Here is a 26,820-nt window from a genome sequence, read left to right on the forward strand (position 1 = left end):
GACCCTAGCGCTGAGAATGCTGTTAGATACCTGCTTCCAGGTGGTATATTTTGGCAGAAAAATCCATTTGAGATATCAAGTGTTTTATATTTTTTCCGCACAGTTATTCATTAACGCTGCACTGTGTGCATTTTGGACTGCAAATGTCTTAGTGCAAGTGTTTAAATGTCTGTAATCTAAAACTAGACTATATGAATTGTCTGGTTTCATGACTAGAAACAAAGGATTGTTCATTTGAGAGGTGCATGTTCCAATCACCCCTTGGTATTCAAGTTGATCTAAGATCTCCCTGACTTGTATTTTAGCTTCTTGCTTTATTGGATACTGCCTCTGTGCATTTGGAGTGGTTTTTAAAGGAATTATGTGGTGTTTTTAATCCTCATCCCATCCAACATGATTTTTTTATAATGCTGGAGCTTGGGCTACCGCCCACTCATATGCATATGAGTGTTGCAAGTGCCAGGGCAATCCATGACGAATGCTGGCGGCCAATCTTGTTCAGCTAACAAAATGTCATAGCCAAATGTAAGGTTCTCCCAAAAGAGACCTCTTCCTGTTCTACATTTGTCCCCCTCCATCTGGAGCGTTATTTCATACACTTTATGTGGGACACTTACTCTAGTATCTGGTGTTTATACTATGATATAATCATTCAAGTCCGCTATCACCTGAAATTCCATCAGGTTCTGGCAAGCTATTGTTACTTCTGCTGCACTGTCTATCTTCGTCTGAGCCCGTTCAGTAGTCGAGTCCTCACAATTCTGGGCATGTCTGATCTTTAGACCTGCAGCCTTCTTCTTTAGGTTGAGCCTAGCGCAGTGCGCAAGCGCTGCTCTAGGAGAGGGCCTCTTGGAATCAGTCCAGCTTTTCTGAAAACTTGTTCGTGTGTGTTTCGATTTTCCACACGTTATATTGGCCTTTGTGTGTGGCCTTCAAAAATGAAATCACGCAATTGGCCAAAGGCGGGTGCATGTCCCACCTTTTCCAGTAAACGTTTCCTCCCACAGCATCCAGCTTGCATGAGCGCGCAGGGTGCCATCTGTTTTGGATCATGTTACGGTCGCTTTCACTTTCGTCAAATGCTTTTGTTCCCACCTTGGTGCAGTGTGTTTGGTGTTTGTACAGTGTGCGCTACCCTGATCTGCAAGCCATTGAAATTATTTTGGCAGTTCTTACTTGGTAATTATCAGTCACTTTCCCCCATCAGTGTATTTTGCAGTCTGCAGTCTGATTTTTGTGCACTCTGGAGTAGTGATCAGTCACTCCCGCTGCTTGTGGCTCGTGCATGAATGATGCGACACTCTTACTCCTCCTTCATGCAATCTGTAGTGCTCACCAGTCACTTGTGCTCAGTTTCCTTTTGTTCAGTTTGCAGTAATAAGCTGTCAGTCTCACGCCCTTCCATTCGCAGTCAATATTACTCCGTCCTTAATCACTCCGCAGTAATAACCATCCAATGTTCCGTGTTCTTCATCTGGTCTGCGGCCATGATAGGTCAGTCGCGCTCTCCTCTGTCCATGCTCGGTAATGATGCTGTAGCTTCTCCTATCTTTGCCTATATTACCACTCAGCTTATGTTACTCCTTTCCCTTCCGCATAAAATCTCGAGTCTTCATCCTCTAAAATCACCTTTCCTCCCCCTTCGCTCTCCCGGTCACTCATATTTTCTATTTCTTAATAAGCCCAACGGTTCCCTGCTGGATCTTGAAACCACAGTGAAAGTTGTCGGTGGATACAGGGGGTCTAGGCAAATCAGGACAGGACATTGCTTCTGAAAGGCTGACTGGCCTGAGGCAGAGCAAGTCAGAGTTCGGGGTTTTGAGATACTTATTATTTTTAGATCTTGATATTCTTATTTTTTACGGTGTTTAATATGGTGCTTTGATTTTGTAACCGCCAGTACTTTTTTTGAGCCTGTGGATTCCAGGACTCGCCACAGCATTTAAATAACACTGGCACTTATACAGCAAACTAGACCTACAGATATTGGAATTCTTTTTATGAGCAATACTTAAGGGCATATTATTCTCTGGTACAAAAGTGGAGACTAAGTGATTTGCCCAGGATCACAGGATGGTGGGCTAATGCCAAAACTCCAACTTTGTTCCCTAGCTCTGAAGTCGGCACCTTTCAGTGCTACTTTATAGCTTTTCCCTAATGGCATTTGCCTCTCCTAATCTGTTACTTTTTCTATAGTAGTGCTTAATTTGAGCTGGTGCTTTCCGGAACTCACCACAGTACTTAATTATAAACACTGGCACTTATAGCATAAACTGGACCCACCGTTTTTGGAGTGCTTTTTATACGCATTACTTAAGGACATATTACTTTATGGAACAAACACGGTTATTTTTATAAATACCAGTTAAGGGCATAAGAATTTTTGGTACAAACATGGAAATTAAGTGATTGGCCCAGGATCACAGGATGTTGATCCGACGCCAAGACTCGAACTTTGTTCCCCAGCTCTAAAGTCGGCATCTTTGCCTTTTACACAATAGCTTTCTCCTATGACATTTGCTTCTCCTAATCTGTACCTTTTGGTTTTTTTTAGTAGTGCTAATTTGAGCCTGTGTTTTCCTGCACTCCCCACCGCATTTAATTGTCAACCCCGGCACTTACAGTGCAAACTGGATCCAAAGGTTTTGGAGTGCTTTTTTTAACCACCATTTAAAGATATATTAAAACGCATTATAACACGCACAAGTAAAACTGATTTCTGATATATTTTTTACTTATAAACTGCGATGTTATTGTGCGCAATGTTTTACATGCTCTTTGCCTTTTATAACACGCACAAGTAAAACGCATTACTGATACAGCTTTTATTTATAGACTGCAATGCTGTTATTGTGCACGCCGTTTAATATGCTTTTTGCATTTTTTTTAACCTACAGTGCTTAATTCGAGCTGGTGGTTTCCAGGACTCACCAAGGCACTTAATTATTAATACCGACGCTTATAGAGATAACCTAACCTACGATACTTCAGTTGTATATAATGATTTTTTTAGGTTGTATATAAGGTGCCAGAAATGGTTAGAACACTTTTTTTTAATAGAACATAACTTTTAAACATGCTGCACAACATTCACAATACTATACAACACATATTAAAACGTAAACAAAGCCCATAGCTCTGTCAAAACACTTAAAACGCCCCAAAGGCGAGACTTATTGGCTATGCCAATGCTTTTGCTTTGGCTTCACTTCTTTCTTAGAAGTGTAATCCTGAGCATGCTGCTTGTCTCTGGACTTTGTACGCTCTTCTTGTCTTTCTGACCGTCCTTCAGTCTCAGAGTTTTTTTATGAACCCTGAGGGAACGAGAGGAATGTGTATTAGTATCCTGAACCCGTCAGGTTTCCTAATATTATCCCTATTCCTGAGATTATACCTCTTTTTAGAGGGCTCCTGTGAAGATCTACCTCGGTACTGAGATCTGTTTCCTTTAAATGTTTGCTGTTTTTTATTATCCCACTTCTTTTTAGAAGTAGCGGGTGTCTGCTTGGATGTGCCCTTTTCAGAACTGCCCATTAGTTGTGGTTTTAAAGCTTTTCCACCCAAACTGTGTCTGCCTAATTCTGCATATGCAGTTTCAATTATTTTTGGTAGTTCATGTTCCTGTTCTAAAGGACTGAACTCCCTTAGGCGTTGGCGGATAGCCACTGAAGCTGCCTCTCCTTTAATGTTAGCTAATATTATGACTGATACCTGGGCATAGTTACCTAGTAACTTCATCCCTAAGTTCAGAGCAGGCTCTGCTCCGTACTCGTTTTGTATTTGTCTTAATACATCGGGTATTACCGCTAATGAAGGAATACCATGAGTCCTGGTATAAATGGCAGCAAAGACTGTACCCCAAGTGGTACAATCCTCTACTTGTGGTGTTATCACCATGGGCAAGCAGATTGTTAGCATTCTGTGGTTTTCATACAGGGTAGTATTCGGGAATACCACCTCTAGCTGTGTTATTTTCTGAGCTACCCAGAATAACATTTGTTCGCGTTCTGTGGACATTTTGCCTATCACTGCATGTAATGTTTGTGGTGTGATTTTAGTTACTGTACCCTGAGATGGAATTCCATCTGTTGCAACTATTACTGGTTGGACTGTAAATGTCCTCATGATGAACTGCGTCATGTTTCTATAGATTTTAATTAAATCTTTGTGTTGAATGAGTAAGTCTCCTGTGGCATTGGGTCAATGTCAGGATGTGGTGTGTAGGCCGCTTATATCGGCCATGTTGCCTCTTCTCCGACGTGCGGGCCGAGTCTTACTCTTCTTATGTGGTGTAGGGCGCCTTTAAACCAGTATAAATGTTCCTGGTACGTGAGTGGAACTTCAATGTCCTTGAACGGACAATATTCCTCTGGTACATCTCCTTCTGTGTAAGAGTGAAATGTTTTTGTACTTGCATTTGCTGTTGGGAAAGTAACCCACGAATAAAATACCCCCGGTTTTGTTAGGTTTATGTGCCTCAATCACGAAAGCTACTATGCCACCCCTAGGTTTTAAACCATGCTCTAGCAGTTTCAGGGTGACTGTATTTCTGAATTTTTCTGCAATCGGAATTGCGTCTGCATCATCTTCTCCGGCTGAGAGGTGTAGATCCACTACTGGGTTATCTCCTGTCTCAGTCATTTTTGTAACAAAGTTTGTACAAGGGAACTAAGATAACGGTTTTTTATGCACAATTTTAGGAACACTGTCCTTTAAGCTTGATTAACCAGCAGCTAATAAAGAGGATTTTTCGCCTACTCAGCTGTGGCGGAGTTTGTGCCCACCCACTCCAGACGTCTCTGGTGTTTTTGTGAGTAGGGGTCTCTGAGAATAGCACGACTGAACTACTCAGATTGAACTGTTAAATAAGTACCCAACCAAAGTTGGCGGCGCCATGTTTTGTAGTTCCTATATACCCTATTCAGGATCTGCAGGTTCGGATAACATATACTGTGGATTTGGTGGCAGGCTGGTTCGGAGTACCCCCACCGGATATGTTAGCCTGTTTGTATCAGCGAGCTCACAGTGCCACTAGAATCTCCTCTTATCGGGGAGAGAATAGTTTCTGGCAACCTCAGAACATGACAACCCTGATCCCCCAGGATCGTTGAAACAATATACTACCTTTCGCTCAGTCTGTCGTGCTCACTTAATCTGTCTCAGAGATGCACATAATAAACAGTCTGGGCAATTCAATAAGAATTTATTGAACAGTTATTCTAGTGTAAAATAGATGTGCTGTAACAACCATTAGACAGTAGCAGAGATATATTATTAGCAGTACTACGAAAGTAAAGGGATGGTACAGTTCTACCTTTTTGCAGTAATCCTGAATATATGCACATACATAAAACACATGATGATAAATGTGTACTCCTACAATGCCTCCCTAACTAGATGTACCTAAATGTACCTAGCATCTGTATAGGTGTTATGCCAAGAGCCCCTCTAGGGTCTAGTCAACCCCATTATCTGAGAATGAGAGAATATGGGACCCCGTCCTGGTCTCGAGTTGGACACCCCGCGAAGGATCTTAGCCCACTGCGAGCTGGAGTATCTGCATGCAGGAACCTCAGCATCTCTGGTCAGTGTGTCAGCCGGGAAGTCACGGTCTCCTCTGTCTTTCTAAGCAAGACATGATGTATATATACCCACAGGTCTCCCCAGGGGTCCTACCTTGCTGCATTACTGTGTCAGCCTAAAGGCTGACATTGGGCCTGAACTTTATACAGAGATATTTTACAGGAGATGTTCGTCCTGCTGTGCTTCCAAGAAGCCTCATGCATAATGTATGAGTTTCGAACTAGGGAAAAACTTGCGTTCTGAATGCAGTGTCGTATCTAGGTAAAAGGTCAGTCCCTATGAACCGTTATGTATATAATGTAGGAAAGGATATAGGTGAAAGGTTGCAGTGTTACCTGTGCCTATTTAGGGAACCTATATGGAATAAAACACTGATTTGTTGAGGAATTAGTAGTTGGAGGTCTGTGTACACAATGAAAGCCAATTTTAAAGTTGTGGATGACTTGCATGTCCAGCGCCTTGAGACCCTCATGGGTATGTAGTGCGCTCTACAAATGTTGATTGATTTGATTGATTGATTCTCAAAGTTACACTTTAAGTACAGCTTGTCCACTATGTGAACGATGGGATGCTTCTCACAAATTTGGGACTGAGCTTGGCCGTACTTGTCCTACGGTCTTAGTTTCGAAATTCAGTTGTACTTACCTCTTGCATGCAAATTCTGAAGGAGACCTTGAGGCCTGTGCAATGAAATGGGTTTTCTATTAAAGAAGAAAAAGTACAGGGCAAAGGATATTTCCTTGTAGGAGTACAGTGTTCTTCATTCTGTCTTAATGTAGAGTGCTCTCAGACTGCAGTGCTGTAACTCCCTACAGCAGGACATCTGAAATCAGTCTTGTAGTTGGGAATCAGTAGTCCTCATCATTCTACAAGCTATCACAAGGACATTGCCACTTTAAGATAGCCAGTCTCAGTTTTTAATGTAGTCCTAGACCTTTGAGCCTGTGCACAGCTGTTTTGTTGGCTTCTTTCGTGGTATGGGCAATTTATTGGATCACTTAATCCTGCTCTATGATTTACAAGATATGGCTTTTGCCAAACTGCTCCTGGAATTCCATAGAAGAAAGGTTCTATTTCTCCCATTTTCATAATTTTACTCGAGGATAGCTCAACCTGGGGATTTATTACTCTTACCTACCCAAAACCGTAGTTGCCAGCAAAAGCTATCTGGTAAATTGGCCAGAGCCGAACGCGTGTCTGCTGAGGATTGTTTTGGGAATAAACCACATCTATTGGCTACTGATATTATGAGTTTGCTCACACCTTCACTGACTTGGACTCTTTCCTTAAAATATTTTTTGTTGTGTGCATGATCAAAGTACTTCTTAATTGTTATCAACTGTGATGAAGGTTCAAACCCAAATGAGCAGGAACTCAACAGTTGCACCCAGTAGCATTATGAAAGCTGTAAAATAGGACCTAATCTAGTGTTCACAGCAAAATTCCCTTTCTTCATTACGGAAAAGTACGCTTTTATTCATTGCCGAGGAAGACTTGACAGTAAAAGCTGAGATCACATTTGGCTAGAAAGAAAGTATCTTTAGTGCTCATAAGCAATGTCTCACAAAACCATGTTTGCGTTGCAGTGACCTTAACATTTACTTCTATGAAACATTGGGAAGATTATCAGTCAAAACTGGATAAACAGTGTTAAAATATGGGTTAACTACTGCTTGTTCACACTTTCCTCCATAGCATGTGAATAGAGCAAAGGTTCATGATGCAAACGTTGCTTCCTTGTAACAATAGTTTTTCAGCTTGACAGCAGTTTAGATTTGCATGAGCCCTCCACTAGACTAATAAATATCAATTTCCTCCACATGCCTATCTTAGGGGGGAGGGGGGAGATGTCTGAAGATGGTGTACATGTAGTAGGGCTTTGCGAGATTATGATCAGTGATATTGAGACATCTAGCCGCTCCTGTGGCAGAAGCCCGTATAGAAGTATAATTTTTAAGTATTCTTCCAGTCTTTCACATTAAGTGGTTGAATAATGCACAGCATTTAAATTTGCAATGGTCTCATGCCTCAAAACTATTGTTGTAGGTAAGTAACTTGTTTCTTAAAGACTACTAATTTTTTGCTCCTAAAAGGACTCTTTTCTAAAATATGAATAGCATCCTCTTGGGACGAAACAGCGGACAAAAATGGTTTTCAGCAGTTAAATCATCTGTGAACTAATGCTATTGTACATTGTATTTACAATGTTATCAGTGGTTTCTGAACACACCTTAAACATAATCTTTGTTAATTATAATTAGGGCTCCCGGTTTTATGTTTTTTTTTATTTTTTTTTTTTTTTTTACTTTTCCGTCTGTATTTATCCATATTTCTTTTTTTCCCATCTTATTGGTATTTACCCATATTTATTTTGTGTTTTGCAAATATATGTACTCCTAAAATGGTATATTTCCACATTTATTTATCTTATAAACATGCACTCATACTTTGCTGCCTGTCTTGTTTTAGAACATTAAGCAGCCAAATATAGCAAAACACTACACATTCAGGTAAATATGAGCATTATTATACAAATGTTACCATACACCTGCCTTCAGGAAAATCTCAACCTATTTTTAACTTCCCATGCTGCCTATCTGCTCAGCTGTGGTCCTAGAAGTCACGAAAAACAGCATGGAGAGTCACCCACAAGGAGCACACTTTCCTGCATTTTTCCGCTTTTAAGAATAAATACACACAGGAAACACTTTGATTTCTGTCTGTAATTATGTGTAAAAATCCGTTAAAACGGAAAACCGGGAGCCTTAATATATATAGTATATGGTACAAAATGTACTGAGGGCCTTTCAAGTTAAATGTTGCTAGGGGACTGCTGCAGCTATTGTGCCATCCACCATAATAACAGTGTAAAACATTCCTTCCGGGCCTACCATTGTAGCAGACAGTGGCACGTTAAATACTTTAACCCTTTTGACTGGTCGAAACCCTCCCTTTTTGACTGGTCGAAACCCTCCCTTTTTGACTGGTCGAAACCCTCCCTTTTTGACTGGTCGAAACCCTCCCTTTTTGACTGGTCGAAACCCTCCCTTTTTGACTGGTCGAAACCCTCCCTTTTTGACTGGTCGAAACCCTCCCTTTTTGACTGGTCGAAACCCTCCCTTTTTGACGGGTCGAAACCCTCCCTTTTAGACGGGTCGAAACCCTCCCTTTTAGACGGGTCGAAACCCTCCCTTTTAGACGGGTCGAAACCCTCCCTTTTAGACGGGTCGAAACCCTCCCTTTTAGACGGGTCGAAACCCTCCCTTTTAGACGGGTCGAAACCCTCCCTTTTAGACGGGTCGAAACCCTCCCTTTTAGACGGGTCGAAACCCTCCCTTTTAGACGGGTCGAAACACTCCCTTTTAGACGGGTCGAAACACTCCCTTTTAGACGGGTCGAAACACTCCCTTTTTTCTTTTTTAGGTTTCGCCTGACCCAGCGCATGCGCTGGTCTGGCGAGACATTTTGTGATGGCTCCAAAAAGTGCTGCCAGCCTAGAGCTACAGTCCATGTGCGCGGGCGTGCGCGTCGCGCTTGACCGCGATTACTTTCACTTTCACGGCCGCTTTGATGTTTGATCGCGATTGCGATCACTTTCGCGGCCGCTTTGATGTTCTCCGTGAGGCTTCAATAGATTGCAGCAGTTAAAACAAGCATTGGCATAGCCAATAGGTCTCGCTTTTGGGACTTTATAAGTGTTTAGTTATGCAACTGTTGCATGGTTAAACACTTATAAGGTCCCAAAGGCGAGACCTATTGGCTATGCCAATGCTGGTTTTATTTGTCATTTATAATCATACAGAACTAAGGTTACATGCAATCCTTTTTAAACACAGGAGTTGGACATCACGGATTACAACAAGTTAGCTTGTCTCGTACAAAGATACTACTCATCATAAACACTTTGGGTGCAAGTCGGACCCACAATGACACTACACCTATATTCATACATCACAACTGATAAAGTTATCTATCATAATAACACTTGATTATAAAAACCATGCGGTGGCTTCTATTAACAACGCTGGGTTTGTAATTCTTATCAGGGGTTTTCTGCCTCAGCTCAGTTATTGTATATCTCATCTCTGGTCTGTTTTGCACTCGCACCCGGCAAATTTGCATTAGTCATGTCTGTTGTCTATGTGGCAATGTAGCTTTGATAGAGCCCCCAGAAACTTTTGGGGCGGAAGCAATTCACTGTATAGTTCTGTCTGCGTGCTGCAGTACAGCATGTCTCTGGACCGGCATGTCCTCATGGGAACTGGACCTCAGGCCCAGGAGATAGCTACTCTACGCCTGGCTAGTAGTAATACCATGTCTACTAGACGCCTCACTGCCTTGGACATGTTTTTGAAATAACCTAACAGCGCTAACTGAGGGTCCGGGGCAAGCACCATAGATGTAATGTCACCTAGCGCTTTAAATACCAGGTCCAAGAAAGATGCAATTCCTGGACATAGCCAGGCTAAATGTAAGAACTCTGCTGATCTCTCGTTACAGCGATCAGTCGACTGATTCCCACAGCCCAAATATGTGTAGACGTTCTGGATAGTAATAGACCCTGTTCAAGTATTTAAAATGGATTAGTCTATCTCTCCCATTTAAGGAAATTCTCTTTATACTTTCACAGCAGTATTTCCATTTATCGTCATCCAATGTCTCCCCTAAGTCTGCTTACCATTCTAGTCTGCCTTTGGTGTACTGATTTCTCCTAAAATCTTGTGTGATCTTGTATATCCGGGAAACCGTATTAACTGGCGAGTCTGACTTTGATATTTGTAAGGGCCGCGACATCAGGTGATTCCGTTAAATCGTTCTCTAGTATGTCTTTCAGAGCCATTCTCATCTTGTGGTATTGGAATCTTGCGAGTAGCGTGCTCTGCTGCTTACCTATGTCCACATTTGTCCACTCTCTAACTGTGCCATCTTGAAACATGTCCCCTATTGTAGATATGTTCACAGACTCAAGTGCATGTGTCACTCCTTTATCGCTGCACAGCGGTATCCAGTGACACCATGCTATTGGTGTCAGTGGGGAATATAGTATGGCGCCCGACTGTAGATTAAGTAGATGTTGCCAGGCATGTGTACCGCATTTACGGAGTCGAGCACGCCAGTTCTGCGAGAGGGGGGCTTGAATAGGAGTACCCGCAATGGGCGGGGGGCAGCAACAATCTTTTCAATCTGCATAAGGGGGAGACCAGGTATCTCATGTATCCAGTAGTGTGCGTGAGAGCTTTGTGCCACCCTGTAATACAGATGTAAGTCCAAACCACCCATATTGTACGGTAGCGCAAGTGTGCTCCAGCGGACTCTTGCGTGTTTCCCAGCCCATGCCAGATTAACTGAAAGTGATGAGTGGTTTAAAAAAGGATTTTGGGAGGACCATTGGGATATTGGTGAACAAAAACAGGAATCTGTGGAGAATGACCATCTTCATGAGTGATACTCTCCCCTCCACGGATAGTCGCAGACGCTTCCAGCATGCAATGTCATCTTCTAGCTTCCTTACTGCCCTCCCATAGGTTTCTTGGAAGACCACTTTCGAATCTGTGTATCTTTACTCCCAAGTATCGTACTGGCTCTGTAGTCCATTGCAAGGGGTATTCAGGATCAAAAGGTTGTGCCGCTGGGGTAAACGGGAATATAATAGATTTCGGACAATTAACCTTGAGACCTGACAACTCACCATATTTGTCCACCTCTCGGAGTACCGATGCCGAGTTCTTCTCCGGGTCTTGTATATACAGTAACTTATCATCCGCATACTGAGATATGATTAAATTGTACCTTGGGAAGCAAATGCCCTTTTGGCTATGATACTCGTGGAGGGCGCATGCAAGTGGTTCCGCTACCAGCGCATATAACAACGGCGAGAGTGGACATCCCTGCCTCTAGTTATCGTAATGGGGGCAGTGACCTGGTCGCCGAGTCCGGTTCTCTCTGTAGGGGAGTTATATTAAACTCCTATCATCTGTAAAAAAAATTCACCTAGCCCCATCCGCAGTAAGACATGTTTAATAAACACCCATTCCACTGAGTCGAATGCTTTTTCCATATCTAAAAAAAAAAGTAACTGCTTTTGCTTCCTGCTTAGTATGCTGTATAGCTCCAAATACCGTTCTCAAATTGTATGTCAAGTTACCCCCTGGCATATATTTGTGTCTACGATTACTAAGGAAAGTGGGCGGTAGGAGGAGCATTCGGCAGAGGGTTTATCAGGTTTTAGTATAGTCACTATCAGTGCTTCCCTCATCGAGGGGGGCATTCGTCCATCTGCGCTCATTCCCTCAAATAGGGTTTTCGATTGTGGAATCCGTGAATTCTTAGTAGAATGGTAGTCATTCCATCCACCCCTGGGGCACTCCCTGTCATTATACCAGCCAGTGCTGCTCTAACTTCGGCAGCGTCTAGTGACCTCATTAAGCATTCTCTGTACTCGTCCTTCAGCCACAGTATTTAAATGTGCTCCAGGTAGTCCAGAATTCCTGCGTCTCCCACTACTGCCTTAGTACTGTATAGCGTTGAGTAGTATTGTCGAAATCTATTGGCTATCAGTCGGTTCAGTGAGCGTCACCCCCTCTTCCGTATTTACGTCTGTCACTGCTGCCTTTTCTCTTCTGGACTTTTGTAGTGAGGCCAGTACCGAGCCTGGTCTTTCTCCCTCACCATAACTACGGGCTGTGATGTATTCCCCCAAATGCTTAACCTCTGCGTCTGCCGTAACATGCAATTCCTGTAGTGCCAGCTTAAGTTGCTCTTCGGCTCCGCTTTGCGTTCCTGACGCTAAATCATTCTCTAGTGCTTTTTTCAGTCTATCTTCCAAGTCACTTTCTAAGTGCCCGAATGACCCCTGAGTGCTTAGCCATCGCGAGCCCTCTGATATACACCTTAAATGGTTCCCTAACGGTCGCAAATGTGTCTACTGAGCCAATATTTATGTCGAAGAAACTATCCGTGGCTTCTGCAATCTGTGCCTTAAGGACCGGGTCAAGCAGCGAATAGGGTGGGAACCTCCTGGTGAAAGGGGGAATCTTCTTTTGTGGCCAGTCTACCACTATCTGTATCGGAGAGTGATCTGAATAAATACGCGGGTGCATGTTACAGGTGCGGATCTGATTGTTTAGTGGTCTCAGAGAACCAATAATCAATTTGTGTGCGCAGATCGTGATATGCTGATTAATGAGTGTAGCCCCCCTGTGTGTGCGATCTCACCCTCCACACATCACATAAATCTAGGTGTATTGTAGCATCTAGGATGATCATGGCAGCAGCAGAGGGGCGTTGTATCGGGCCTCCTGATCTATCAAGGGCTGGGTCCATCACACAATTAAAGTCTCCTCCCTAAAGCTGAGCTCGAGCGTCATAGCTGGACATTTTCTCCACCAGGTCAAGGTAGAACCGGGGCTCGTCACAATTGGGCCCATATATATTCACTATGATAAGGTCCAGCCCTTTCCCATGACAACGGGAAATAAATCGACCATCTGGGTCAGTTTCCAATGTCTCCAGAGTCATCCCCGAGTTCGGGCTCACCCATGTGATAACACCCCTAGCATGTGACGTGAATCCTGCTGCATGTAAATTGCCCCTTAGACATCTACTCAACCACATATTACTGTTGGTGTGCAGATGCGTCTCCTGTAGGAGCGCGATGTCTATCGCGTGTCGAGTAAGCTAATTAAATACTTTCTGCAACTTCCTGTGATCGTTAAGGCCATGGACATGTCAGAATGTTCACACTACCGGAGTGAGTCCGCATTGTGGTTGGTATGTATCAATCTAGTGTATTGTGTCAGAAGTGTATCGCGTCATAATCTCCGTTTAGGTCTAACATATTATTCATCTGTCTCTATCTCGCTCAATAAAGTCTAACAGTAAATTGAAACTTTGGAACAGCCCCCCCGCCCCCCCCCCCCCACGCTGTGCTCGCCCTAACTTTGCACAGTTGGAATCCCCCCTCCTTCTCAAGAAGTACATTATGCGAATCCTATGTTACAATGTCCTTATATAAACCATTCCGGCGTTCTGCTGTGTTGTGTGTCACACTCGTCAGCGGATGTTGCCTGCTCCCCTCCCACCGACTAATCTCTAATAGACCAGTCATCTGCAATATGCCATCTAGCGCATCTCTAACATCTGAGCGTCTTATCTGTTATCTTGCCTTATAGCGCTTCAATCCAGAGGAGTTAGGGCTGTGCTATCAAAAATGTGTCGCCCACCAATGCTTTTAGCCCACTCCGTTATTATGATCAATAAGGCCCTGAATGTGCTGCTCCGCCTAATCCCATGTTATCCGTCTGATCTAGCTTTTGGAGTTATGTGCGTATACCCCATCAAATCAGTCTCAAACCTTAGTGAGGTCTAATGTCTGTTAGCTGCTCAATCTTGCTCTTCCAGGCTCCCTCCGTGAGCGCCTTCGCCGGCATCTGAGTCTTTGCATCGTGCTTGGACTATTCGTTGAGGGCTTTCTGCAGCAGCTTGGGATCCGTGAAGATCTTGGATTTTCCTTGCCTGTTCACTCTAAGGTGTGCTGGGTAAAGCATTGCATAATCAAGATTCTGTTCTCTTAATTGTTTTTTCAAAGGTGCAAACTGTTTTCTCTTTTCTTGCACCCGTAGAGTGAAATCGGGAAATGATATTGTGGAGCCCTCATGTTGGAGGGTTCTCCCTCGCGCCTCTCAATGCCGCATATCGATCCCTGTAGTTCATCAGTTTGGCTATAATAGGTCTTGGCGGGGCTCCAGGCAGTGGCCTTGGGCCCAGCGATCGATGGGCACGTTCCACGACAAACATTGGAGAAATGGACTCCCGTCCGAGCAGCGACACCAGCAGTTCTTCCACATACAGTTCCATGTTGGCCATACTGGTAGATTTCGGAAGGCCTATAATTCGTATGTTACACCTTCGCGACCGAGCCTCCAAATCTTCTGCCTTGTCTTGAAGGTTACTCAGTAGCTTCCCCATCGGTCTTTGCTCCGAATCCATCTCTGTCTGGCTTCTTCTACTTCCGTCACCCTCCTCTCCGTCATGTCGATCCGCTCTGCTGGTTTGTCCAGATGTTCTGTCATTCGATCCATCCGGTACGCTAAAGAGTCTATTTTGCAGTCTATGGAAGCCAGTCTCTTCTGAACGGCTGCAATCATAGTGCGTATATCTTCTTCTTCCGCTGTGTCCACCATTTCAGCTTGCACAGTCGCTGCACCTTCAGGTTCCGGTTCCTTTTGCCTTTGTCTTCGTTGCTCAAAGTTGATTTTAGGCTGAGTTTTTTCTACTTTGCCCATGATCTCCTCTTCGCTCCGGGCGGCGTGGTTGTCATCTCTTGCTACGCTTATTAAGCACTGGTGCAGTATTCTCGCCTCTCTGGGTAACAGCACTCTGGACCAGCAGGTGCTCAGGCAGTCTAAGGGGGACACCTCACCCTGTGTATCTGTGTCTTCCCAGGTGCCGACAGAATCCAGGCGCTCCGCTTACCGCAGGGCTTCCAGCTTACTGGTAACCCTGGTCAGGGGTCCCCCGCATATCTCTCCACATCCGCTCTGTTTCAGGCATCGGCGGGCAGGGCCCGCAGCCGATGAATCACCCCTCGCTACAATGGCCTTCACAGCATTCACCTCCAGTATTCCTCGACTCACTGTCCTCCAGCACTGGAACCAACACATGCACCTGAGCCTCCTCTACATCAGCAGCCCGGCCTGTCTCTGCAGCACTCGATCGTCGCGCTTTCACGCCACCACTGGGGCCCGCAATCAGTTCGCTCAGTAGATTGTGTGTTCCTTTACTTCAGGGTATCATTTCAGGTCAATTTGTGGGTCACAGATGTAGGATTAATGTCTGTTAGAAGGCGACCCCAGGGGAGTCAGGGAGGATACCTGAACACTCTGAGACCTACCCTCCGGGTATCGTAGCCGGGCACTGGCGGGAGACTCCTCAGGGGGAAGAGTCTGTATCTAGGATCGCACACACGGCACCACACGACAAAGAGACACCACACGGTAGGTTCTTGGGAACAGATCTTTATCTATTCAGTTTCGTCAGATCTTTATGGTCACCAAGGTGGATATGTACAAAATAGAGCTCGGGCTCAGAGTCTCGGTAGGGAAGGGGGTAGCGGGACAGTCTTTGGGGGATCCGGATAGATGCAGGGGCGTACCCAACGCACAGCTCACAATCCTCGAGCCGGGGGGATACGCTGCGGTCCAGCCGGACCAGAGGAGTCTTTAGGAGCCGCGAGTCACTCAGTGGGGCTCAAGCACAAGTTCGGAGGTCTTACGATCTTCAGGGGAGCCGCGAGTCACTCAGCAGGGCTCAGGTGTTCCAAGGGAGCCGCGACCACGTCAGCAGGGCTCTCGTCGTTCCAGAGTCGAAACTCTCAGATAGCCCCCGAGCACCCCTTGATATAGGTCAGCTCCTCTTTGATGTCCGGGGTCCGTGTAGGCAGGGGTCTTAGCGCCTAGGGGCCGCTCGTTGGAGTTTCCTGCCATGTTGTCCTTTGATCCTTTCAGGGCCGGGTCGGGAGGAGTCCCAGACACCCAGCAGGCGTGGAGCCAGCCCTCAGGGAGGCCAGAGGGCCGATCGAAACCCATCTCCCGAGGGGAGGCCAGAGGTGTGATGGAAACTGCTCCTCCCTCTCTCACTCTATGGGAGCGCGATGTTCCCCAGCCGGGGCGGTGCCTCTAGGCCGGGGTTGTGCTGGGGCCGGGCGGCCATCGTAGGTGCAGGAAGTGGGCACGCGGGCCCGGTGGTGCTGCGAAGATGGAGGGCACAGACAGGGAAGTCCGGGTCGGGTGTGTGTGGGTCCTGGTGGGCAGGACCGGCTAGGCCGTGTACTGGGGACTGAATGAGGTGTACGGGTCAGGGGGTGTGGCCAGGGGTCAGGGTTGGCCATGCCACAAGGCCGGGTCTAACAATGTCGGATTTTTGAACGGCAGTGCTGAGCTCTAGCTTTGCATGGCCATCTTGGGTCCAGGCAAGCTCCCCCCCCTGCCTCCCCCCCTGCCTCCCCCCCTGCCCCCACCCCCTCCCCCAAACCCTCCCTTTTTGACGGGTCAAAACCTTCCCTTTTTGACAGGTCGCACGACCTTCCCTTTTTGACAGGTCGCACGACCTTCCCTTTTTGACAGGTCGCACGACCTTCCCTTTTTGACAGGTCGCACGACCCTCCCTTTTTGACGGGTCGCACGACCCTCCCTTTTTAAATATTAATAAATAATCTCTGGGTATGCCATGTCGCCCACAAGGCAGAGTGCATGGTATTTACAAGTAGGACACTGAGAAATTTTATGTTGGCATTTCTTAGTGACTAGCACCCAAAGCTATATTTCACTGTGGGAGGCCTAGCAGGCCTGTAAAGAAAACTAGAGTGTAGATTATCATCCTAAAACTGTGTCTCGGGAATCGGAATAGCTAGAAATTTAAACAGCTATTTTGGGACAAGGATATTGATTATTTCATGGGGTAGGTAGTCACCCGCCCCAAATAATAATCCAATTTCTTACAACAGGTTGTATATGATGCACTGAGCATACTGGATTGCAGGATTTGATATTATTTTGCTTTAGTTTATTTAAATCTGTACACCAAAGCAAGCAGTTTAGTGGGATCTTTCATAGTTGCCTGATACCGGGGGAGGGAGGGTGCTAGAGGGCGCACGGCAAGATGGCTGCGTTTTAGGTCAGCTCTGTCGGTCGAGTCAGCAACCCGATATCCTGTTCCCCAATGAGGCAAAATAACCCATCTGGTAAAGTAAAGTGCTGCAAATTGATCTGACGTTGGGTGGATAGAGTGTGGGCACTGTTATACACTTGAAGGTGAAACAAGAGTGGGCTGAAGCGGCTGTGCAAAGGACAAAATGGCGGCCGCAAGTCTCTGCTGAGACCTCCGGCAACGCAAACTAGGGATCGTGGCTCCTCAGGTACTGACAGCTGTGGTGTGAACGCGAGGAGGTGATCGGGGAATCAAGGGGCACCGGGCAAATATCGGAGCCTTGAGAGCAGGCAGTCAGTGACTGCAACCGAAGCCAGAGATTTGGGACTGCACGATGGCCGCAAGGCGCAGCAAGAGGGAGCAAGGAATCGGACTCTGGCTGCCGCACCTTTGCGACAAGAAGGGCTGATGGAGGCGAGAAAATAAGCCGCAGTAATCGCCACGCTGCTGCCGCCTTGATGAGGCGGTGCGGATCACGTAATCGCCTGGAAGGGCGATCGGCGTTTGCATAAGTAAGGCCGGTGCTGCCAGAACGCAGGAAAGCCTAAAAGTTGCAGTTTGGGGGCCCAACAAGAGAGAACAGACACGGACAGCTGATCTCCTCAGGTAAGAAGGGCTGCTTGGGGTAGAAAGGTGGCGGCGGACACTGCCGCGCTCTTGTTATATTGCTGAGGCTGACTGTGGGGGCAAAAATATCACTGTGAAGCGACAGGCCTGATTGGAAGCGATGGGAAGGGGCCCGAAGGCCCATGCAGCATCCCCGGTTCCCGGCAGTGATATCAGCCTGCCGAGAGAGACGAGAGAGTAAGCTTAGGCCCAACACTGTGCGAACCAGTGAAATACGCCGAAGGCCTGAAGCTATTGTTGGGCCCAACAAGAGGAAATAGTCACGGATTGCTGATCCTTTCTGATAAGATGAGCTGATTGCGGTGAAAAGGAGACGGCGGATACTGTCGTACCGCTGCCACATCGCTGAGGCTAACTGGGGGGGTCATAAATACTGTGGTGAAGCGACAGGCCTAATTGAAGGTGCGAGCGGATGCTTGAAAACCTATGCGGTGGCCTCGGTCTCCAACTGTGACATCGGCCTGCTGAGTGGGATGAGAGTGAGAAGCAGTGGCCCAATACAGTGCATACCAGTGAAACGCGGGGCGGGCGGCCGCTTAAATGCTGGAAGATCAAAGAAGTGGATTGGCTGTTGCATAGTACGACGTGAATCTGTGGCCTGTCGAGATCCTAGAGACGACCGGGTTAATGTAGTGACTGCATGCAGGTTGGGAGCTGGAACTATAGGGCATATATTGTGTGGCATTTCAAGGTAACGTGATCGATAAAATATCGTGCGCCGCCTCACTACAATGCAAGAACACCAGGGCAGGTGGAGTGTGCCTGTTGTAGGTTAATTCTGTAAGCGAGACAGTACAGATAGTGCTGCAAAGGATTGTGCAAGATGGGCAAACGAGATAAATCGCAGCCGCGCCTTCCATTCAAAGCCAGTAGGACGCAGCAAAAAGCAGCATTGGATTCGGAGGCGCAGACCTTGTCCGATACCACCCCTACATTGGAGTCCACGCTACTTGTGATGCAGCATAGTCTGCAGTCCATCGATGGGAAGATTAATATTTTGAATCTGCGGATGGACAACATGGCTGCCAAATTGTACAAACAGGGTGCCAGGCTGGGAGAGGTGGAGCAATGAGTCTCCACGGTGGATGACAAAACGTTAAAAGTGGAAAAAGTGCTCGCAGTTATACAGGCTAAGAACGAGGCCCTGGAGGCGAGGTCCAGGAGAAATAATGAAAGGATAATAGGGCTACCGGAGTCGACAAACCTGGGTAAAATGGAGCTATTTGTGGAGAAGCTTCTGAAAGAGATTTTTGAACTGATAATCTTTCCCCAATGCTGGTAGTGGAATGCACTCACTGTTCTCTTGCGGTACGCCAGAATCTGGGGGCCCTGCCTCGCTCCATAATTGCGAGAATGTTGAACTATCGAGATCTGGATGCGATCCTTAAACTAAAGCGAGAGAAGAGGGGGATTACGCATCAAGGGAACAGTTTAGCGTTCTTCCCAGATTTTACCACTGCAGTACAAGCCGCTAGGAGAGAATGGATCCCAACAAAAAAAATACTGCAAGCAGAAGATTTCCCGTACACCATACTTTATCCTGCGCGTCTGAAGATTGGGCCGGTGGGTGCATCCAAGTTCTTCACAAATCCACAAGCTGCCATTGAGCATGCGAAAAACTTAAAGAAACTTAGACGGGAACCCTCTGCGGGACCAGATGAGGAGGAGCAATGAGGTCTGAACTGTGATCATGGACTGCAAGTGCTGTAATGGGACTGATGTGGGATTGATATGCTGTCCTGGGACACACTACATATATGTTGTACAATGGCTGATTGGATAGTTAAAATATGAACAAGTGAAGGTATGTAATACAAAAGGGATAGGTGACACCAGGGAGAGAGAGAGCGTGAAATGGAAGTTTGTATAATGATATACTTTATCACTTGTTGGATAGACGCGGACGCCTTGTCGGATATTAGATTAGCTCGACCACCTCCCATCTACAACGTGAGGCAGATAGCACTCTTGTGTCTTCAACCGGGAGTACCCCAAATGTTTTTGCGGGTTAATTGGGCATCAGGCTGTTTAGTTAACACAAATTGGGGTGACTTTTGCAAGTTGGGGGTGCTGATGTGGGTGGTGGGTTTAGGGGGGATACATGGCGGACTCTGGGGGAGATTGATGTGACGTGCTTTATTCTTATGCTTTGGCCGCATCGGAATATCTCATGGAATGTACTGTGCAAAATAGAAGATTGTGCGGATCTGGGTGATTGCATTAAGTTAATAACATGGAATGTACGAGAGCTAAATAACCCCCAAAAATCCGGAATGTGTTAACCTTTTTAGATGCACGATGTACAGATTGCATGTCTCCAGGAGACGCATTTAACTAAACCTAACAAATTGAAGGTGGGTGCCCACTGTGCCACGGTGAGGATCACTTCATCCTTCTCTTATTCAAGGGGAACATTGCTTTTGATTTAAAAAGGGACTCTATATACTTTCATTAAGTCTGAAGTGGATGAGCAGGGGAGGGTTCTTTTAGCACTGGGCAAGCTTGGAGATACATTGGTGCTCCTAGTTAATACTTACGTGCCCAATATTGATGCCCCTGCATTTTTCAATGATGTATGGAGATGTATCGCATCCTACCCGCGATCGGTGGTAATATGGGGCGGGGACATGAATGTGTGCTTGGACTGCGCTACTAATGCAGATGGGCGAGGAAAACAGGCTGCAACGATATTGGGGGAATTGATTGATGCAGAGGGGCTAGTGGATGTATGGAGGGCCTGTAACCCGGGTGTGAAGGAGGGCACATTTGTATCAACCGTGCATGGTTCATGGTCCAGGCTGGATTACTGGCTAGTGTCCAAGGAGGCGGCTTCTTGGACTCCCTCAGTTAAGTATCTTGCTCGGGCGCTTTCCGATCCCGCCCCAGTGTTATTGGTACTAAAGATGCCGATGAGTAGCAGACCTCCATTTCAGTGGCGACTGCAGCCAACTTCCCTAACGGATATAGTGTTTCGGGCCAAAATAGAGGAGGCAATTGGCGACTTTTTCTCAGAAAATGAGGACACAGTGGAAAGTGTAGGCACACTTTGGGAAGCGTTTAAGGTCACCATAAGGGGAGAATGCATGGGTGCCCAAGCGGGAGTGTTAAAAGACCTGCGAAGCAGGATGCGGGTACTAGCGGATAGAATTGGCAAGCTAGAGCGTGACTATGAACAGAACCCCAGATCTGACACCCTGGCCCACATAAGGGAGTTTGTCACAGAACACAACGAAACGGCGGATCAGGACATACTACATAAGTCCCGGAGGTCCAGTTCAAGGTATTATGGCGAGGGAGGGAGGCCTAGCCGCTCATTAGCACATAAACTAAGATTACCCAGGGGACAGGAATACATCACAGATTTGTTAGATGAAAGTGAGGTGTTTCTGCACTCTACCCCTGAGATAGGTAAAATTCTTGTTGACTTCTATTCTAAATTGTATGGGACCAGGCAGACTGCTTCGGATGATGCGGTCAACAACTATCGCGAAGACGTTGCTCTGGTGTGGTTATCGAATGGGCAACGTGAGTACTTGACCCAACCGTTTGATGTAGAGGATGTTAAAGTGGCCATAATGGCCCTACCCACATGTAAGGCGGCTGGAATAGACTGGCTGCCCAGTAAATTCTACAAGGCCTATAGGGAAGAGGTGGCCCTGTAATTATTGAAGGTGTATGCGGAGGTGTATGAGACAGGAGTACTACCCTCCCCTCCCTCAGGGAAGCCCTGCTGGTTATACTTCTAAAGCCAGATAAGGTGGCTAACAAATGTGATTCATATAGGCCGCCATGACCTATAAATATAGATACTAAAATCTTGGCAAAAATTATAGCATGTAGGCTGCAACCGCTGATCCCCAAATTAGTTCTCCCTGACGAATTGGGGTTTGTCCCCCAACGAGCTACAGTACATAATCTCCGTACAATATTTGCGGTAATGCCCCACCTAGACCCTGACACCCCAGCAGTGGCGGTATTACTAGATGCCGCAAAAGCTTTTGACTCGTTGCAATGGGTGGTATATGTTTGTGGTGTTACAAATAATGGAAATGCCGCCATTCTTTTTGAAGTGGATTAGGCTATTGTATACCGACCCACGCGCTAGGTTGCGAGTCAATGGCTGGGTGACTGATTCAGTCCCAATGTGTAGGGGCACACGGCAGGGATACCCACTGTTGCCGATTTTTATTTGCCCTGGCATTAGAACCTCTGGCATACAAAATCCGTCGGAAGCATGCAGTTGCCGCACTAGGGTTCAGACATTGCTCATTAGTCATTTCACGCAATGTGGATGATATGTTACTGTACGTGCAGGACCCAGCTACTCATTTACCGACTTTGCTGAGCGAGTATGTTTTGTTCGAGCGGCAATCAGGGTTGGAAATAAACTGGGCGAAATCTACCATCCTTCCATTAACAGACAATACTCTACAATTCCAGATGGATTATCCATTCTCCTGGTCTGCGGACCCAGTGAAGTATCTGGGTGTGTGGGTGCACAGAGATCCGGAAATGGTACTAAAAATGAACTATGGGAGGGCAGTGACAGAAATTATGGAGAAAATTGCACGCTGGAAGCGCTTGCCGCTGTCACTGGCAGATAGAATTGCTGTGTTAAAAATGACTGTACTACCTAAGCTTCTTTACTTGTTTATTAACGTCCCTATAAAACTTAATGTAGCATTTTTTTTAAACACTGCAGTTCTGTCTGCTGTCGTTGGTATGGGCTGGTAAACAACGAGATGTAGCTGGAGCATGCTGACCTTACCATTCGTACGTGGGGGGTTTGAAGCACCAGATATACAACTGTATTATCTGTGCGCTCAAGCACAGTGTGTGCATTTCTGGTTTTTCCCACAAAAATATCTGCCACATCTGGCGGTGGAGGCAGACGTGGCACATCCAACTCCACTGGCAGCTAGAATATTATATCATTGTGAGGGAAGCCATAGGAAGGAAATTAATCCAGTCAGTTGCACTGTCTGGGAGTGGAGCGCACTTGCCTCTCGTGGTGGGAGAGACTACCTATATGCATCAGACATACCTATTGATGCCCACCCGGAAATCTCGGGAGCGCGGGGCACTGGAGGTGCTGCAGTCAGTAGAGATTATCAAGCTAGGGGATATGTACAGAAACGGCCCTTTTATAACTCTAATGATTTTTAAGTAGAACAGCCATACAAAGCAATGTATGGGTTTATATATGCCAGACTGCGTGCGGCAGTGCGCTCTTTAAGCCAGACTTTCCCACAGGAACGGGAAGTTTGGGCTGCGAGAGGACGCTAGATGCCCGAGATGTGGCAGGATGTGGGGGATTTTATACACGTAGCGTGGGAGTGTGCTGCGATAGCGAAGTTTTGGGGGAGAGTGGTACAGATACTGACTGAAGTGATATCAGAAATGGTCAACTGCACGCCGGAGATGCGTTTACTGGGATATCTAAAGGGATTCAAGCCGTGCAACTGGCGCATAGTTGCAATTTACACTCTACTTGCTAAGCGAGCTGTAGCTATGCATTGGAATACTAGGGTTACCCCAACACTTATTAAATGGATTAGAGATCTCGTTTTCTGAATGCTCATGCAGAGGAGCTACCCGAGGTCTCTAGGCCTAAAGACTTTGGGGCGCAGTTCACTATGTACCTGATCCGTCACCCAGATATGATGTAAATGAGTGCACAAAAAATGCCAATCAAGCTCAGTGTGATGCTGTTAATGGACACTGCACTGAAGGAAACCGTTGAATGGGTAATGTTTTGTATCTTTTTCCTGATGGGTCTGCCATGTGGGATTGGGCTAGGGTGGGGGGTAGAGGGCTGGAGTTTGTTATAAAAAAAAAAAAAAAAAAGATTTTTTTTTTTAAAGTCGCTATATAATTGGTGATTGCAGTATGTTGATGTTATAGTATGGGACTATTAATGGCACTAATTGTAATATTGATTCAATAGTTGCCTGATACCATAAGGCAGACTAGGGCATGTTGTCTTTTTCATCGGTCTGTGATAATGGGGACCCAAAGCCCAGGTAGTTTTGGGGGTAGGGGGAGACCGAGACTGACCGACCTCCGTGTTTTTTTCCTTTTCTTTAGATTTGGAAAGATGATATGGAGCTTGAGACTTTGTAGGGCATTTTATGTTGAGATCTCCATAACCACTAAGAACCAAGCAAAAGAAGTGATTTAAAAAGCCATGGCTTCTATTTTGTACAGAAGAGGGATGGGCAGGGTATGGGTCTAAGCTAGGTGGGGAGGGTCTTTGCTCCAAAGCTTAGCTGCCAGGTAAGAACGGACATTATATCGAATTTGTTACGTATTCTGCTTTGTGAGTGATGCATAGAAATTTGAAGATGAACCGTTGGTTTACTGGCAGCCAGTGAGGTTACCTGAGGTGGTGAGAAATAGAAGTTTTGTGTGGAAGACTTAAGATGAGATCTGGTGCGTTATTTGAAGTGGAACCAATAAGTCACACAATTCTAGATAGTTTCCATAATCCAGTCTAGATGTAAGTGTGCCTGAACCACTAGTAGGTAAAGGTTAGCAGTGTAAAAATCTTTTTCAGGGTTCACAGAATGGTGAAGCAGATCGAAAGAGTTTATTTGTTTGGCAAAAGAAAGATTTTGATCAATGAAAAAGTCAAGATTTTTGGCACAACTGACTTGAACAGGCTTGGGGCCTAATTCAGTTGGCCACTAAACAGATGCCCAAGTTAGAGATGGCTCGCCACAGTCTTAATTCCTCTTTTGCTGGAAATTGGATTCAAATAGTTTTCTTTCTTTTACTTAGCTGCAGGTGCCATTTAGCTAGAGAACTGACCTTCAATGACCAGAGGATTGTTGGATGAGGTGATAATTTCGGTTTCATTTGCTTATGTGGTTTTCAAACCAAAACTGCACATTAATGGGCCTAAGGTGGAAACCTATATCTTAAATTGCAACTCAGGGAAGAGCCTTGTGCTAACCTACTATTTAGTGAGGTAAGACTAGAGAAAAAGGAGGCATTGAAACCTTATACATTCTTTTCCTCAGGAAAGTATAGAGCCTCTAAGAGCCAAATTGCTGATTCTTAGGTTGAAAAGTTTGAAGAGGAGGATGGAGGGCACAATCGCATCAAACGTGGTTTATAGGTCCAAGAGGATCAGTGTGGCAAAGCCACCCTGATCCAGGGTCATTATGATTGTCAGTAGCCACTAGGAGAGCTGTTTCAGTATTATGTAGAGCACGAAAACCAGATTGCATTCCATTCTTCGGACTCTTAATATCTGTCAGATTTCTAGGTCAGTGATGTACTTGCTGCCCCATCACTTTTAATTAAACTAACTCTTGCCTATTGCGGTTATGTGACGTATACCAGCATTTTACTCAAACCATTTGCGAGTTAGAAATGTTCTTCTATACCGGGAAAGGCTTTTTCACTCCACCATTGATTGTTGCCTAACTTTCTTCAACACAACAATAGGGCCAACTTTAAGCTAAGCAGAGAGCTGCCTTGGGGTCTAAAAGCATTTCAATGTTTCAAGAGAACTTGCCGTCCAAAGGGAATTATAGTCCCCTAAGCCACAGAAAAGGCAGAAACGTTTAAGAGCAAAAACCAAGAGAAAATTGGTTCTTAGTGAACTGAAATTGACTCTGTTACCTAGTAGCATTTAGATATGAGCACCTTAATAAGGGCAAGGGCAATAATCATAAGATCCTCAGACACAGAGAAGTCATTGTTCTCTGATAATAAACCAGAGAAAGCGCAGTGAACAATCCTAATTAGAATGGCCCCATCACCTTCTGAATAGTCTCGCTGAATAACTGCGTTGCCACGTGGGATAGCTGATGCTAGATCGGGGGCAAAGCTCTCACGGAGTCAGGTCTCTGTCAAAAAGACGGCACCCAGTTTGTATTCCGCCATGAAATCCTGCAGATATATTTGGTTTTTAAGAAGGGACCAAGAAGCAGTTGTGAGGCTTGATGTCACCTTTGATAGAGGATAGATCCCCATAGTCTGTGGAAGTTAGGAGAGCATAGGGAGGGTTGGTGAAGGGGGGGGCGGTGCAGCCTACCTGGAGGAGGGAAGTTGCTTAATGGAGGGAAATGAGGGAAAAGAGCTCTTGCAGCCCTTACCTGGAGAATTAAGTAGATCAGCTCTGGAATAATGTTTTGACTGTAGCACTTAAGGGGGGAGAAATGCAATTAAGGAGACCTCAGTTTGGCTGAGTTGGTGGCCTCGTCGCATTTTTTTGTGGTAATATTGAGAGTGCTTGCCCAGTAGTAAATTGTGATTATTTTAGGATGATGTGGGAAGAGATGCAGGTTGTTTTAGTAACGGGTCAATCCTAGTAGGGCTTGGTTGCTTACCTGTTGCACTTGTTTAAAGCGGCTTTCTCCTGAAGTTTGATTATTTTCACTGACATCCACTGTGATCTTCATATGAAGTTCGAATCTGTGCAAGGCTATCTCAGCCTTCCATCCTTCATGGTTGGTAAACTTGAGTACCTATAAAGTTGATACGGTTAGTACCTGTTATTTACATCATCTGCTAACAGCAGGCGTGTTATGTATGAATACCTGTATAAAAGACAGTTATTAATATAGTTTATGTAAGGAAATCTTATACCGTTTCATAAAACACTATGCCCTCAACTTAGACATCCATCCTTGCCTTTTTTCCCTGTGCTGAGTTTAGCCACCTGGTTTGCAGGATGGATACTTCAGCTCATCTCGCCAGACGTATAGATTATTTGACAGAGAGCTTTTAGATGAACGATAGGCTTTGCGTGCATGCATTTGCTGTACATATATTTCTTTTGCCTGATTTCCTTGGCAGCCAAGATGGATGGGATAGAATATTGCCCAAGAACCCTGCAGTTACTCATCTGTTATGGCTCTGTCACTGTATGGTTTTTCCTTGCTTCAAGGCAGC

General features: G+C 45.7%; 1 protein-coding gene across 1 annotated transcript in view; it reads left to right on the forward strand.

The window, feature by feature from the left end:
* Positions 1 to 26,820, forward strand: part of RPA1 (replication protein A1) — a 258,365-nt gene that overhangs the window by 87,994 nt on the left and 143,551 nt on the right. The gene's annotated exons all lie outside the window — the stretch shown is intronic.

Source organism: Triturus cristatus, chromosome 3_2, assembly GCF_964204655.1.
Source record: "Triturus cristatus chromosome 3_2, aTriCri1.1, whole genome shotgun sequence".
Classification (NCBI taxonomy): domain Eukaryota; kingdom Metazoa; phylum Chordata; class Amphibia; order Caudata; family Salamandridae; genus Triturus; species Triturus cristatus.